Raw genomic sequence first — 15,653 nt, forward strand, 5'->3', positions numbered from 1 at the left:
TTCAAAACAATGTCTAATTTTTTTGCAGCACCCAGATGAGATGTAACAAATAATTTCAGCTAGTGCTTCTTGGGCTAGATGTGACAAGTTATGACCTAAATGAAAGAAATACTCTTGTTTTCTGTGATTATTTCTCCTCTGAAGGATAAAATAAATCTAATATAGATATTTTGCAAGATACACTATTAAGCTGGCCTCAATACAGCCCTATAAAATGGAGAGGGTTGGCCTGTGGGGCTGGAATGTGTGGAGGAGGTGGGAGTGAGTGAAAAAGAGAGAGGAAATACATCCTACTGAGAATGATGCAGAAAAAGAAATTATCCTGTCTTTTCATGTTAGTTCCAGGTGACCCTGTCACTCAACCGACCTATATTTCCTTTCCAGGTTTGTAAAGGGAGTGGGGAAGGAGAGAAATATTTGCCAGGGAAAGTATTCTAGCTAAAGTAGTACTAGATAGTACAGTTCAATGGAAAATGATATCAGCCTGGGTCTGAGGAGTCTTGATTCCTGTCGTAGCTTCACCACTAATTTTCTCTGTAGCATTGGAAATGCCCCAGCCCCTCTGGCTCTCCATTTTATCACCTGTAAAATGGATCATCTCTAAACTACTGCTCTCCAGTGAATGTAGATAACTAGCACAAAAAGATTTACAGACAATGCTATGCAAAGAATATTATTCTAGCTAAGTGATGCTCACCAAAAGAGAACTGTGTCCACCTCTCTATTTATGATTTGATCATATATTTTTAGTAATAAGGTCATAAGTAATACTGGCCAAAAGGCAAATGAGTCACTCTAAATGTTTCTAGCTAACGCTTATTACAATCAATTTTTCAGGAAGGAAAAATCAAACAAGTTTCACCACCTGTCTCAATTCCCCTTTCTAGAGTCATTAGCCCAAACTTTCCACCATCTTTCTAGTTACAACATGCCACTGTCACACCTCAACTAGTATGTTTCATGCTAGTTTCTCTGCCTAGAGCCCTTCTCCATAATAGCCCTTGACAAAAGATCTATGGAGGGGATGCCTCATTCTCCAACCCCACACAATCCTAGAATGCGCTACTTATGTCTGACTTTCCCCGTCTCCCCAGATTCTTTCCCAGCTTCTCCTGCACTATCCTCTTTTAGCCTTCTTCGAGGTGTCACCAGCCCTCCCTCAGGACACACCAAACTAGCCCCTTGCTGTCCACCCCCGGAATGACAGAGCCCATTCCATGTCCTCTGTATAGAACTGTCTTTGGATTCAGCTGGTACTCATGGAGGTTTCTGCAGACTTAGTCTGGAAGGAAGAACGTATACTTCATGGGAGGAAGGGTGCAATTAGCTCTGCTCATCTCTCTACACCAGCATTACTGGGTTGGGGGCAGTGGTTTCTCTAACTGCAAATGCAGCTGGTCTCCATTATAAGTCATCACGTTCTGGAGGTCACCTGGGCCTGTGTATCTGAAGACTGCCCTCTCTACCCACAATCAACCTAAGAAGCAACTCATAATACTGCTTTTGTAAGGCCAACTTTAACCCAAAGCCCAGATAACTCCCCCAGCCACGTTATCCTGAAAGTGCTCTTGCTGCTTTCCTGGGTCAGTTGTCACTTGACAGAAACACATATTTACTCCTGGAGGCAACAAAGATGCTGACAGGTGCCCTCTCTTATCACCAAATTTCTGCCCTTGTTGTGGGAGGCAGGAGCTTCAGTGCTTTCCACGAATGAACAATGTGTGATGTTTCATAAGGAAGCATATGACTAAAGTTACTTGCACGTATAAACAAATTCCCCCCAAAGACCTAAAATGGAAAAAAAAAATGTTTGTGAATTCTCACAAGTGTACTTGATGAATTGAGAGTCCCAGTGGGTTCAGCAAGGGTGTGAGGGTCTCAGGAGAGTCTGAATAATGTGTTTCACCTTATTTGACTCTTTCCCATCAAATTAATAGAGGATTAATTTAGATTTCAAAAAACGTAATTGAAATATTCTTATGCATAGAATGATCTACTAAAAACAAATTCATTGCTACATCATGCAAGTCTGAGATAGGCAAATTTAAAACCTTTCTATAGGACCTGTGCACATTTTTATAAAAGACAAAGCAGATGAAAAGTATTTTTCTCGTAGAAGGGAAATAGATTGTTTAAACACTGACATTTGTAAGCACTCCGTACTTTACAGATATGCAAATCCAGGCTCAATGGTGAAGAGTTAATTATTCTATTAATATCCCTGTTATATTTACTTTTCTAACTCTATAATTTTGTTTCTTTTTTTTTTTTGACTACAAAATATGGAACCCTTGAAATCCCAAAATACCAGAATCTGTAAGTGCCCTGGATCTTGCTGAACTTGTTTTTAATGCAGAGGAACAGAACAAATCTGAGATAAAACCCTCCAACCCAGGCTTGACTGTTACCAACTTTGCCACTGACCCAACATGTGACCTGGGGCACATCACTTATCCTCTTGGTGCCATGTTCCTTCACCTGGAAAATGAAGGTACCATAATAAGGGCTCACCGCCTCACAGGGCTGCAAGGAAGAGTCATGATTAATTCATCTCCCACACTCCAAACGAGAATCATACAGCACAGTAATAAAATACAGGCAGTGAAGACACAGGTGTTTTAGGATTCTTAAGATAATGAGATAAAGTATTACTTACCTTTCAGATGCAATGGCAGACATAATTCAAATCTTGGGTATTATTTACCTTTAAACTGGAAAGAATATTCTCATGGAGAGAGTGGTGGGTGGGGCCTCTGGGGAAACTTGGGACCTCGGGTCCATGGCTATCTCATCATGCACCGACTGCCTGAGCTCAAGAAACTCTCTTGCTAATCTTTCGTTTTCCCCATCACCAAAACGAGGAGTCAGATTCCCTGTCCCTAAGTTCCCTGCCAAGCCAGACATTCAAGGATGTCTATCATATTCTTTTTTTCTATAAACAGAAATATAAATTGTTTCATTTTAAAGAATGTCTACATGCGTATGATGGAGTCACTTTGCTGCACAGCAGAGATTGGAACAGTGCTGTAAATCAACTACACTTCAATTAAAAAAAGAGAGAAATTGCTTCATTTTACCTTACAGATCACTTTTGCTGGTCAGATTTCCAATGGTAGCCCAGAATTATTTCTATATACACTAAGCTGGGAAACAAAACATTTACTTTGTTTTTCTCATTATAAAATAAATTCCACAATAAAAATATATGGAAATGTATTTAGAAAGAGATAGTAACACATTATCTTACTTCTCTTGTGAAAACAATTTGGTTACAGTTTCCTTCATAGTTTTATAAGAAGGAGTTATTATAAGGATTTTCCTTCATAGTTTTATAAGTATTATTTTTACTATTAATATTGGAATAAAAACAGTTTTACATGAAATACACTTACTACAAAATTGCCTTTGTGTTTAAAAATTCTTCCCAGTCAGCAAGTATAAACCTATTGCATTCTTTCTTCTCAACCGCATTAGATTCCTCTATGAGTCTATACCATAATATGGGCATCCTTTTCATAAATTTTTTTGTCTAATTTCCCCAGTCACAAATGTCCTGTTCAGAAAACACATAGTATCTCTGTACATGTAAATGACTATTGTAGAATAATTAAACCAAGATAGCAACTTAACAATCATATTTTAGGTTGTGTTTTGGTTTATTAATAAACCAACATGTCAGTATCCACCATTTAGTCAAATATGGCTCAACAAACTGTCCTGAAAGGCAAGTGAGGGGTACACAGAATGTAAGTTTTATATATGATAAAACTTAATTAGCCATTTGCCTCAAAATGATTATATCTCTATTAAAATATCTGCCTCCTTTGTTTGCTATAAGTATTCATTTAGATATATAAAATATACTAAGCAGCATGTTGTTTGCATCCCATCAAGCAAATTCATTGAGGTGTGAGGGCTATATAAGCTGTGGAGTGGAAGACCATGCTATTACATGGATAAATGCTCCTGAGTTACTGAAGCAAGGCAAAAACAATCTTGGGAACATGGATTTTGGAATATGCTGAAGTAGCCATGTTTGGGGGGATGGGGAAAAAAGGGGATTGCTCATAAATAAGAAAAATACCGATGTCATGATATTCCATAAAATTGAGTGTGCTTAGTCTGATTCAGACAAATTGTTACTGTTATGCTATCTGCCTATCAGATATTTTAAATTCATCAAGAAGCCACGGTCAGTTAAGAGACCTCCATAATGGAACGTTTTATAAGATGATTTTCTTTTAATCACCCAAAGGTCTAATAGGGTGGTTGGTCTGCTTCCCTAATAAAATTTATATAGCTTGCCACAGGTCAAAGTGAAGTTGGCCATCCTACAAGGAGTTCATCTGTGACATCCATAATAGCTGCCGAGTCTCAAGGGACTATTTGAGGTTACTGCTTCTGTCAGAAAATAAATAATTACACACACACACACACACACACACACACATGCATGCACATGCACTGCAAGCAGCAGTTTCCTAGCCAAACAAATTTCAATCCATAGTCTGTGACTTTGCCTTATTAAGGCCTGAGAGAGTAGCACAACCTCGCTCTACATCCTCCTGGCCTGGCACACGTCATGATTCCTTCCTCACCTACTGCAGAGGTCAGAGTTTCCCTGTGGGAAGCATCACAGCCAGAGACCAGCAGCTCAGGACCTCTCTGCAGGCCCCATTCTTATCCCTTGGGCTATGGCCTTGACTCTCTAGTGGTCCTGTAACCTACCTCCCATTTCCTATCCCTCTGCTTCATCCATGCCTCTGCTGTACTTTCTGCTTGGCTTTTAGTGGTGTCTTCAGCCTTGAATTCTCAGGAATTAATCCCTCGGGCACATTCTCCAATGCTGAGCCCAGATCCCAGGGCCTAAGGCCCTTATCTGGGAGAAGATTGAACTTACACAGTTGATATGCCTTTAATTGGTAATCACACATGGCGCACGTGTGCAAGGGTACACACACATATGCACACATGTTAATCAATGTATCTAACCACGTATGGGTGAGCCTTCCCAGTTACTCTTACAAGTAAAACTCAAAAGACTTCCCAGGACTTAGCTTCTCTCCCTCCATATCTGCGATCTGTTTTCTCTTTCTGCATAACCTTACTGTGCGCATGGTAGTAAGGTGAGATGGCCATGGCCGCTCCAGTCCTTCAAGTTCAAGTCCAGCAAAAACAGTCTCTGCCCCATCCCTGAATTCTCAGGCACAAGTTTGATTGTACTTTACTGGCTTTCAATCTGTCTCATGACATTCCCTGAACCAACTGTAGTGGCCAGAAAATTATAAACACTGATGCCTTCCAAATTCACCTGAAACACAGGTTGAAGATTGGAGAGAATCTCCAGGGAGTCTCTAGATTTACTGCTGGAGGAAGAGAGAGTGAATGTTGGGGTGAATGATCAAGTACCTGTATGTTAAGATAACCAATTGCTTCATATTTTTGTGCCAGTTATAGAAATTCAGAAGCAGTTCAATCAAGAGTTTCTAATGACTCACAGACTCAGACAGTAGGAAGCCTTAGCAATCATGTAGCTCCTGGCTTTTCAAAATATGCTTCCTGGACCCGCAACAACAGCATCACCAAGAAGCTTGTTAAAGTTACAGCACCTCAGACTCCCTGGACCTGTTGAATCAGAATCTGCATTTTAACAGTCTCCAGTATGTACAGTAAAGTTGAAAATTAATGATCCAAACTTAACTCTAAGTTTACAGATATGGAACCTGGGATGAGGCAAATGAAGATCCTTGGTTGAAGTCACACAGCCAGTGAGTGGGAAATAGAATCCAGGTCTCTTGCCATTCGTGGAAGGCTTTACTCCAAGTTGACACTACTTTGCATAGTCAACTTTTCAACCAACCACAATTATGTTTTTAATTATGTGCTTGTTTTAAAACATACTGGGGCTTCCCTTGTAGCACAGTGGTTAAGAATCCGCTGCCAATGCAGGGGACTCGGGTTCGAACCCTGATCCGGGAAGATCCCACATGAAGCGGAGCAACTAAGCCTGTATGCCACAACTACTGAGCCTGTGCTCTAGACCCTGCGAGCCACAACTACTGAGCCTGTGTGCCACAACTACTGAAGCCCACGTGCCTAGAGCCCGTGCTCCACAACAAAAGTAGCCACCACAATGAGAAGCCCCTGCACCACAATGAAGAGTAGTCCCTGCTCACTGCAACTAGAGAAAGCCCACGTGCAGCAAAGAAGACCCAACACAGCTGAAAATAAATAAATAAGATAAAATAAATTTTTAAATAAATAAATAAAACATACATATCAGGATAGAAGTCAGCATAGCATAATGGTTCAGAAGTAGAACTCTGCAGCCAAAGAGGCCTGGATTCTAATCTCACCTCTAGCATTTTCTACCTCAGAAATTTAGGAAAGTTATTTGTTGTGAAATGCAATTTCTCAGTTACCTACATTATAGAATTATTATAGGAATGGAAAAAGACAGGCATCTATGTATATTATAGATATTAAAAACTTAATCAGTATTTTGAGCACGTGGAGCTTAAAAATATTATTTTTATCATTACTTTTCATAGAATAAATTTTTCCACCCATTTCTTCTTTTCATCTCTATCTTCTCAGGCATCAGTAATACAAAGGTGGATAAAAATCAGTGTCTGCCATCCTGGAGACTATATTCTATCAGAGGAGATAGAATAGCAACAAACTGGGCTGTGACAAATGCAAAGCCATCAGCATGCACGAAGTGCCACCAAACCACAGAGAAGGAGCAATTAACTTTGCCTAGCAAAGGAGAACAAGCTCCTCAGAAAAAAGTCATATAGTCTGCACCTGGAGGGGGCCTGGGCATTCATCAAGGTATTCCATTAAATTTAGTTTTTGAGGAATTAACATGTGTGTGGTGTTGACAGTTGAGGGCATTAAAAAATAAATAAGATAACGCCCCCAACAGCATCATAGGATCATAAACTGCTGACGGAGGCTGTGAGCCTCAGCCAACATCTCCCCCAGGCCCTTGCCGTTAAGTAGGGCTGTGAAACGAGTTGTGTCATGAAGCAGGGGTAGAGCGTTGTGTGTCCGATCCAGAGCAGAGTGTGGAAGAGAGTGCCCAAGAACACACATTCCACGTGGTGCAGTTACAAGATGGTGGAGCTTTGTGAGAGCTCCTTGACAGAGTCCCCTCCTGCCCAAGTTAGTCATGCTGTGTGGGTGAGAAATATAATTCGGTGGGGACAAACTGCTCTGACTTAGGGGTTGCTTGTTACCATAGCATAACCCAGAACACCTGACTCACGTGGGATGATAACGGTTCATGGAGGGTAACTCCTGATTTTGAAGTGAAGTAAACCATAGCTTCTTCAGAAGGGGGCGCCGGGGGGGGGCGCTTCCCTGGTGGTCCAGTGGTTAAGACTTTGCTTTCCAATGCAGGGGGTGTGGGTTTGATCCTTCATCAGGGAGGTAAGACCCCACATGCCTCAGGGCCAATAAAACCAAAACATAAAACAGAAGCAATATTGTAACAAATTCAATAAAGACTTTTAAAACAATGGTCCACATCAAAAAAAAAAATCTTAAAAAAAAAGAAGCAGTGGGAGGGGATTGGCCTCAGAGAATGTGGGAGGGGCAGGGGGAAGATTCTTACCAAACCTACCAAAGTGTTTTACTAAACAACACCTTCTAATCATATTTCCCTGTTCACACAACAGTTTTTTTTTCAGAATTCCATCTTGAAATCCTCCTAAGGACACACACTTTCTCACGGCCAATGAAACCACCGTACATCACTGGGTCATAGTGCATGTCAGTGTTACAAAAACAGTTATGAATTGCCTTAAGCAAAGCAAATCCATCTGTGCACCTTTGCGTGCTACTTCAAAGCCACCCGACCATCTAAAGTCAAACTTCTTAGGATTAAATAGGCTACAAGGTTGAGGCGCAGTGAGTGTCACTTTTAACCTCTAGCAAATTTTCACAGCCCGGTGGCAAACTCCTCCCAAACATTTCTGATGGGAGGGTGACAGACTTCTAACTAAAGCAGTTCCTATGTGCCACTATAATAACCTATTTCTTTTGACTGCATTTATTTTTAATGATTATTTTCCCTACGTGCCAATCCGACCTGTGCTGCCAGCCCAGAAAGAGGGGGAGGGGAGGAAGCCAGGACCAAGAACGTTGTCTTGGGCTGCACTGCCACCTAGAGGTACCACTGAAGAACTGACACATTGCTCTTCAAAGAGCAGTGACCGGCTTTTTGGTTAAAAGGGGACCTTTCTCCCACTGCGTGGGGCTGGGTAAAATAACTGAAATGATTCCCTCAGCTTCACTTAAACAAAATATATTCTAAAATATACAATCATAAGATATATAATAATTTTTCACTGAAAACACCCACGGTGGCCCTAAAGAGGAAGATCCTTTAAAGAATGGTTCTGAGGAGTTCTTGGAAAATAACAGTTATTTTCATTACAACAGTTAGATTTGCAGCTTGAACTGAATAGCTGGAAAATCATTTGGAAATGGATTGTTACAAAAGCCTGAATAGGTCCATCTGGTCAGAACTACACTTCAATTGCAAAAATGAAATTTATTCAAAAGTTATTCAGGTTCAAATCAGAAGCCAGGGAGTATTGTGGGCATAGAAAAAAGGACAACGCTGATGATGTCTTATTGATTACTGAAGTTCTGCAAATGACAGAATCTGACGGGTGTATTCCTAATTGTCATTATTTCAAGGGCAAACTCAAAAGTCTGTTGTTGACAAGGTCTTTGACTTTCTCCTCAAGAGGTGTCAGCTTGTACACAAATGCAAGCCATTTTAAATAAACCTGAAGAACTTGTATTTCGTGAGGACGTTATTTCCAAGTGATTAATGCAATGAACACACAAGTTAGGAAAAAGATAATTTAGGCAGGCTTTTGGAGAGGTAATGATTTAGTCAATATTACTAATGATACTTGCAGTAAAAGAGGGGCAAAAGCCATAGACAAATCATTCAAGAGCTTGTGGATTTTCAGCTACCATCTCTTTGTGACATTTTAAGCCAAGAACTATAGGTTCCTCTTTGAATTGAAGGAGCACGTGTATGTTCAGGAACACACCCCAGGACCACAGACGGTGTGGCTCCTTTTGTTTGCATCATTTCTCCAAGATCAAAAAACCTAGGGTTTTGATGTTGAAAGAACAAGAGAGCAAAGACACACAAAAAAGAAAAAAAAAAACATGTATTTTGCCATGCAAAAATCCTATTACCCCTACAAATACAAAATTCAATATTAGGCAAATTAATAGTTCAACTCATAGGAAGATGGTTATTTTGAGAAGGGCAAAACAGCACGGTTAAAGTGACTGTTTACATTTTTGAGTACTTACAACGGTCCTGGTGCTATCTTCGGGCTTTACTCATTTGGTCCTCAAGCAACGGAGTGCGGTGGAGACTATCACATCCCCATTTTACAGATGAGGACAGTGAGGTCCAGAGAGGTTAAACAAACTTAAAGATAGAGCCTAGATCACCAGGTAGTTAGTCTGTCTCCAGAATCTGTACTCGTAAGTACCATGCTAAGCTATCTCATTAAAGAACATTTTCTATAGGACAACACAAGAAACTACAGCTTTTCCCAGTGCAATTGTTCAAGATGATGCCTCCAATTGATGTAAGTCATTTCCTTCCTAGGGACCACTCCTGCTGCCACTTCTGTAGGCTTCCTTTCCTGCTCAGATGCCCATTCAGGTCAGATCACCTCACTAAGAGCAGAGGCCATTAACCCTATCAGTGTTCAGGACCTAATGGCTTTCTCTCGTGGATCCTTCTCTGGTTGGAGCTAAGCGAGTCCATTCTTCAGTCACCCCACAAGGAATTTCCTTTTTCCACCAGAGTCCACATGTGCCTTCCCCTCCAAGGCCTTGGGCAAAGGTGATTTTCTGAAGTCAATTCAGTATCATGTCTGAGGTAGGTACTCAATAAACATTTGAATAGTATCAGTGGAGGTATTTCCGAAGCTTAATCAAGCCAGAGGCAGCTCTTCTAACCTCACCAAAGATCCCTGATGGCTGAAGATAGAAAGTGGTCAATGGCCTACAGGCATTCATTGTTTTCCCCAAGATGCCCTCTGAAAAAATTGAAACACTGAAAAGTCTCAAAATAAGGATTTTACTGGTTCAAAAAAAAAATCAGGGATTCCCTGGTGGTTCAGTGGTTGAGAATCTGCCTGCCAATGCAGGGGACATGGGTTCGATCCCTGGTCTGGGAAGATTCCCACATGCCACGGAGCAACTAAGCCCCTGCACCACAACTACTGAGCCTGTACTCTAGAGCCCACGAGCCACAACTACTGAAGCCCGCGTGCCTAGAGCCCATACTCCACAACAAGAGAAGCCACCACAATGAGCAACCCCCACTCACTGCAACTAGAGAAAGCCTGAGTGCAGCAATGAAGACCCAACAAAGCCAAAAATAAATAAGCAAATAAATTAAAAAAAAATCAGCCACGAGAAATAAGACTCATCTGCGAATGTCATTAAACTAAATGCCTCTTTGCTGTAGATCCTTATCAGTGAGGGTGAAAGGGAGGTCATTTAACTGAAACCCCCAGAAGCTGCCCCTGATAATGCAACACGTTCAGTTGGTTTAATTGTTAAGTCTTATGCTATCAGGATATGATAAAATCTGAATTATCCATAGGGTTGGGGAAAAGGAAAGTAGAGGGAAATGAAATTCCCAGGCACATCCCTAAAATGAATCCCCTTGGACCATAGCTTCTGTTTCTCTGGTTCAGAAGTATTGAATAAATGAATGAACAAAAGAACCAACAAATCAACCAATGAAGAAACAACTGAATGAAGAAACCAAGATGCCCTGGGCGATTCAAAGGTAAAAGGTCACCACAGGCAGCCCCAATTACTACATCTACACAGTGGACAACCACATAGACCATTCCCTCCTTGCGCCTAGGCAGCGGCTGCTGCCAAGTGATGCATGTTGTCTCGTGACCTGGCTGGCCTGGCCAGGAGTCGGCGGGCTCCAGCAAGCTGAGGTCCACAGAGCCAGAGAACATGCATGGCATTGCGCCCAAGAGAGAGCACCAGAGATGGAAGCCAGAGGAGCCTGTCTGAAACAGGTTTTCAGGACAAAGGAGGCCGGTGGTGGGTATTGGGAGTCAAGAGAGAGCCAAGGTGAGGATCCGAGAGGCCAGCGAGCCAAAGAAGATTGGGCCAAGCACATTAGATTAGATGCGCAGGAGGGCTATTTGTGCCAGCACCAAGACCACGAGTATTTTATTTGTTTGGCTGGGCTTTCTTTTTGCTTTGTGTTTATTTCTTTAAATAGGTAATATATATACATGGAGCAAATCTCAAAAGTTTCCAAAAGGTATACCAAATGGTAATCTCATTCTCACCCTTGGCCATCAGTTCCCCAATTTTCCTCCCCTGAATTTCTTCTGGATACTTCCACAGGTAGCCTTTCCATATATAAGCATAAATGTATCTACATCCTATATATCACAAGCCATATCATATTGTACTTATCAGTCTGTATCTTTCTTTTACATTTACCAGGACATCTTAGAAATGGTTCCATAACAGTATATGTAGAGCTGGTTCATCCTGATGGCCGCATAATATTTCATTGTACAGACACACCACAATTTATCATGTTTTTTAAAAGGTATAGTTAGTTCCTGTGCAAACTTTGCTGTAGCAGAGAATGCTGCAATGATACGCATTTTGGATGTGTATGAATGTATCTGTAAAAGTGAAACAGGTAGGTTAATAAAGAGTAAGTGCATTTTAAATTGTGATATGTATTGTCAAATTATTCTCCAAAGAGGTGATACAAATTAATATTCCAAACCATGAGTGTGCCTGTTTCGTCAAACATTTGTCAACAAATAGGAAGAGTGAGATAGTATTATTGTTTTAATATGTATTTTTCTTATAATGAATGATGCTGTATAAACCTCATATGAAAAAAATCGATGGAGACTTTAGGATTTCTTGTCATCTCATGTGTTACAGAGGATTAGACCCATTTCACAAGGGTGTAGGCAAAGGGGCCCATACTCTGGGATCCAAGACACCTAGGTTTGGAGTTTGAGATGAGGTCCCATTGATGGAGCACTTACTATGTGCAGACACACTTGCCCCTCACAACAAGCAGAAACTTGCTCTTCCACAGTGCTGTTATTTGAGAAAAGCTGATTAAATGGCTTTTCTAAAGCTACGTGGCTGATAAAGGGAAGAGCTAGGATTGCAAACCAAGTCAGTTGTAACCACACTGTGCTCCTTCTGCGTCCTGGCATTACTAGTTGCTAACTTGGAGCAACAAGGCCAGATCTGAAATCAGAAAACCCAGGTATGTCCATCTGCTACTCACTAGCTGTGCGACCTTGGGTAAATGATAACCTCTTTAGGGGTGGGGGAGGTCCTCAGATTTCTCAAATAATTTGTCAAAAAGCTGGAGTTGTTACCTTCAAGTCTTTCCAGGCCTCAGTCTGTAGTACCTTGTAATATGGCAAAAATTCAGATGTCCTGTAGGGAAAAGAAAAGCAAAAGCCCTGGCCTATGCAAATGCATCATCATCATCTCCTAAAATTTCACAGCTGATTATCTTCAAAAACCTTATTTAGAAACAGACCACCCTATTCTAAACTTTGTCCTGAGTGCCACCAGCACGCGTGAAGGAAGCATCTTTCGTTCATCTCCTTAGAAGAGTTCCTCTATATTTTTTTCCTTTTCTTTTTTCTTCGCTAGCTACCTAAATAGGGAGCCATCTTATGGTTAGAAACCACAACTGAAGACAAATTTTCTTCTACACAACAGTTCATCTGTGTGTTGCTCCTTCATTTTAAACACTTTGAAGGCTTATGACTTTTCTTTTTGGTTATTGTTTCTTAATATATTTCTCTCATTTGGCTTTTTGAATTCCCTGGAGCGGCCCTTACATTCTGGCCCCATCTGTCCTGAGAATTGGGAAGCCAGCAGCAGTCTGCAGCCCTCTTCTGCATGGTATGAACAGGCAGGTGAGAGGAAGCAAAAGCAGAGCTCCCCAAAGATCCAGGCTGCCCAGGCCCAGCAAACCCTTCTAGAGAAGAAGGTCATCATGCTCATTATGGAAAAGTGCCTCAAGGAGGAAAACTCTCTTCAAATGAACAGCTCACATTTATCTAACTCCCTGACGTCACTGTCATATACCCCATTCATTGATGGTAGATGCAGGGGGCTGGACAACAGCCTAGCAAAGAGCCAGAAAAGACGTCTGCTTTGATCACAGACTAGGTGTCTAGCAATGTGCAAAGTACTTAAACTTTCTTTACCTTTTCACCTAAATTGCTCTCGATATAGATAAGAGAGATGAAGAAACTAAACCTCAACATGAGTTATGTAACTTGCTCGCGGGCACAGCTGGAAGTGGCAGAAGCAGACGTCAAGGACAGGTCTGTCAGCTTGTACCCAGGGACCTCTGTCCCAACTCCTGAGGAGTCCTGGGTCCTGAAGTCAGTTCTCATCTAAAGCAGAAATTATCAACGGGCTATACTGGCCCCAGATGGGACAAACTCCTTCTTGTAACAGTATATAAACAAACTTAAACCGTATATAAACACAGATGTACATGTAGTATATAAACAAATTTCTAAGATATCTATGGTATAAAATTTCATGTGGGAGGCAACTAGGAAAACATGTCTAAATGACTCTTCAGTGAGATGATAATGAAAAAAAAGTTGAGAAACACTGCTCTAGGCATACGCCTGATGCAGGTCTTCTGTGCCTTCTATGGTATCATGCTGCCTCCTATTCGGCCTATTAGGCTGTTTCCATTAGACATATAAACCTCTTCCAATTAAGTGCTGCTAAACTTAAATTATCAATTAGTGAGCAGCTGATTTTAAAATCGAAGCAGCTCATAGTTACCTTACAAAATTTATGTTGGGAAGCATTTAAGTCAGGCTCGATCAAGGTGCGAGCACCAACATTTGGGTACAAACCATTTTCTCATTCCGGTCTTACCTCTCCTTGCTGCTCTCTCCTACCCCAGACTTTCCACTGTCTTTCCTCAACCTTCCTCCCTCTTCATGGGCTCCAAAGTCCACACAGGAAATAGTCTGAACTGGGCTTCAGAGGACAAGACCAGCCTGGGTAAGTTCATTAGCACAAAAAGCAGAGCCACTGTGGGTCCCCTCCTCTCTCATTACCAGCTCAACTCTTTACGTGAAATCAGAGCTGGGGAAATGATCACAACTTAATTCAAGCCAACCCAGTAGGAATTTACTGTTTACGAGAAGGACTGGGAAGGGGTGATGCTAGAGTGATGTGGATCCTCAGGGAGCTGTTGATCCCTGCCCCACATTTTCCCCTTGAATCCCAGCTTTTCAGACAGAACTTTCTTACCCTCTACTATCTGATTTCTTCAGTCCTCTTCATCTTTGCTAAGAACCCCAAAATAACTCCAAACAGAACCCTAAATATTATCGTTGTTCTTTCAGTAATTGAAAATTACTGAAATTTTCAATAATTCTCAGTTCTCTGAGGCTGATCTCAATGGCTGCCTGATTCCAAAGACTTATTATCATTTCCTCTCCCCACACTGTTTCCTGCCATCACTGCGTGCATTGAAAGGGCAACCACAGATGTCACCATGGATGTCACCTGTCCTCGATTTTTCTGAAAAGTGGATAAACCTGTGTGAATAGGATGGGGGAATCACTAAGGTTCCTAATGGAACTGCTGGACTGTGATCTCCTAGAAGGTAAAACATTGTTCTATGTGCCTGTTTGGTCCTCTCTTCCCCACCATCCTTGCTACTCAAAGCTTCTGGCTGTAGCAGGAATTCTGGAAATGTTTGAGGACTGTATTTGTTTCCTAGGGCAACTATAACAAGTTACCACAAGCTAGGTGGCTTAAAACAACACAAATGTATTCTCAGAGCTAGATATCTAAGAGACAGTACCATAGAGCATCAACAAGACTTGTGGCTAGCTTAGATTTGGGCAAGGTATGGAGAGGACATACTTTTCTTATTTTAGTCAGAAAAACAAGTATTTCCTAAGTGTTTACTCTGTCCTACAAGCTTTCTACGTATTTTCTCACTGTATCCTTGCAATAACTCCTGTTTTAATAGACGAGGAAACAGGAATATTGCCACTGTAGCACCCCCTCTACCATCACTGTGGTGTGAGTGATTTAATAACTACTTTTAAGTCTGTATCACTCCTTTAGAGATACGTGCTAAGTCTAGGTTATACACATAAGCTGGGGTTTTAGGGGATGGGGAGAGAAAATATTTGTTCCTTTAAGTTTCTCTCAGGATCTGTGGCATTCTCCTTCCCACTAACATTCATGGTGTGGGATTCCCTCTAAAGAAGGAGGGTACTCAGATGCTGGTAGAAAAGAAAGTGACAAATGGCTATCAGAGGGTCTGATAACCTGAACTATCCAGCTTAGTATTTAATCAAGAAATTTAAAATACTATTGTGAAGACCCATTTGTCTACAGTTATGAAAAATATAGACAAGTGATTAAATTTTTTTGAATGAAATTCAAATATTTAAATTAGAGAATGTTTGAAAATTGTGTTCCATATAACACTAATCTTCCTCTTCCCTCCCTTCCTCTTCTTTATTTCCTTCCTTCCTTCCTTCCTTCCTCCCTTCCTTCCTTCCTTCCTTCCTTCCTTCCTT

The sequence above is a fragment of the Mesoplodon bidens genome (assembly GCF_964165515.1).
Source record: "Mesoplodon bidens genome assembly, contig: HAP1_SCAFFOLD_158, whole genome shotgun sequence".
Classification (NCBI taxonomy): Eukaryota; Metazoa; Chordata; class Mammalia; order Artiodactyla; family Ziphiidae; genus Mesoplodon; species Mesoplodon bidens.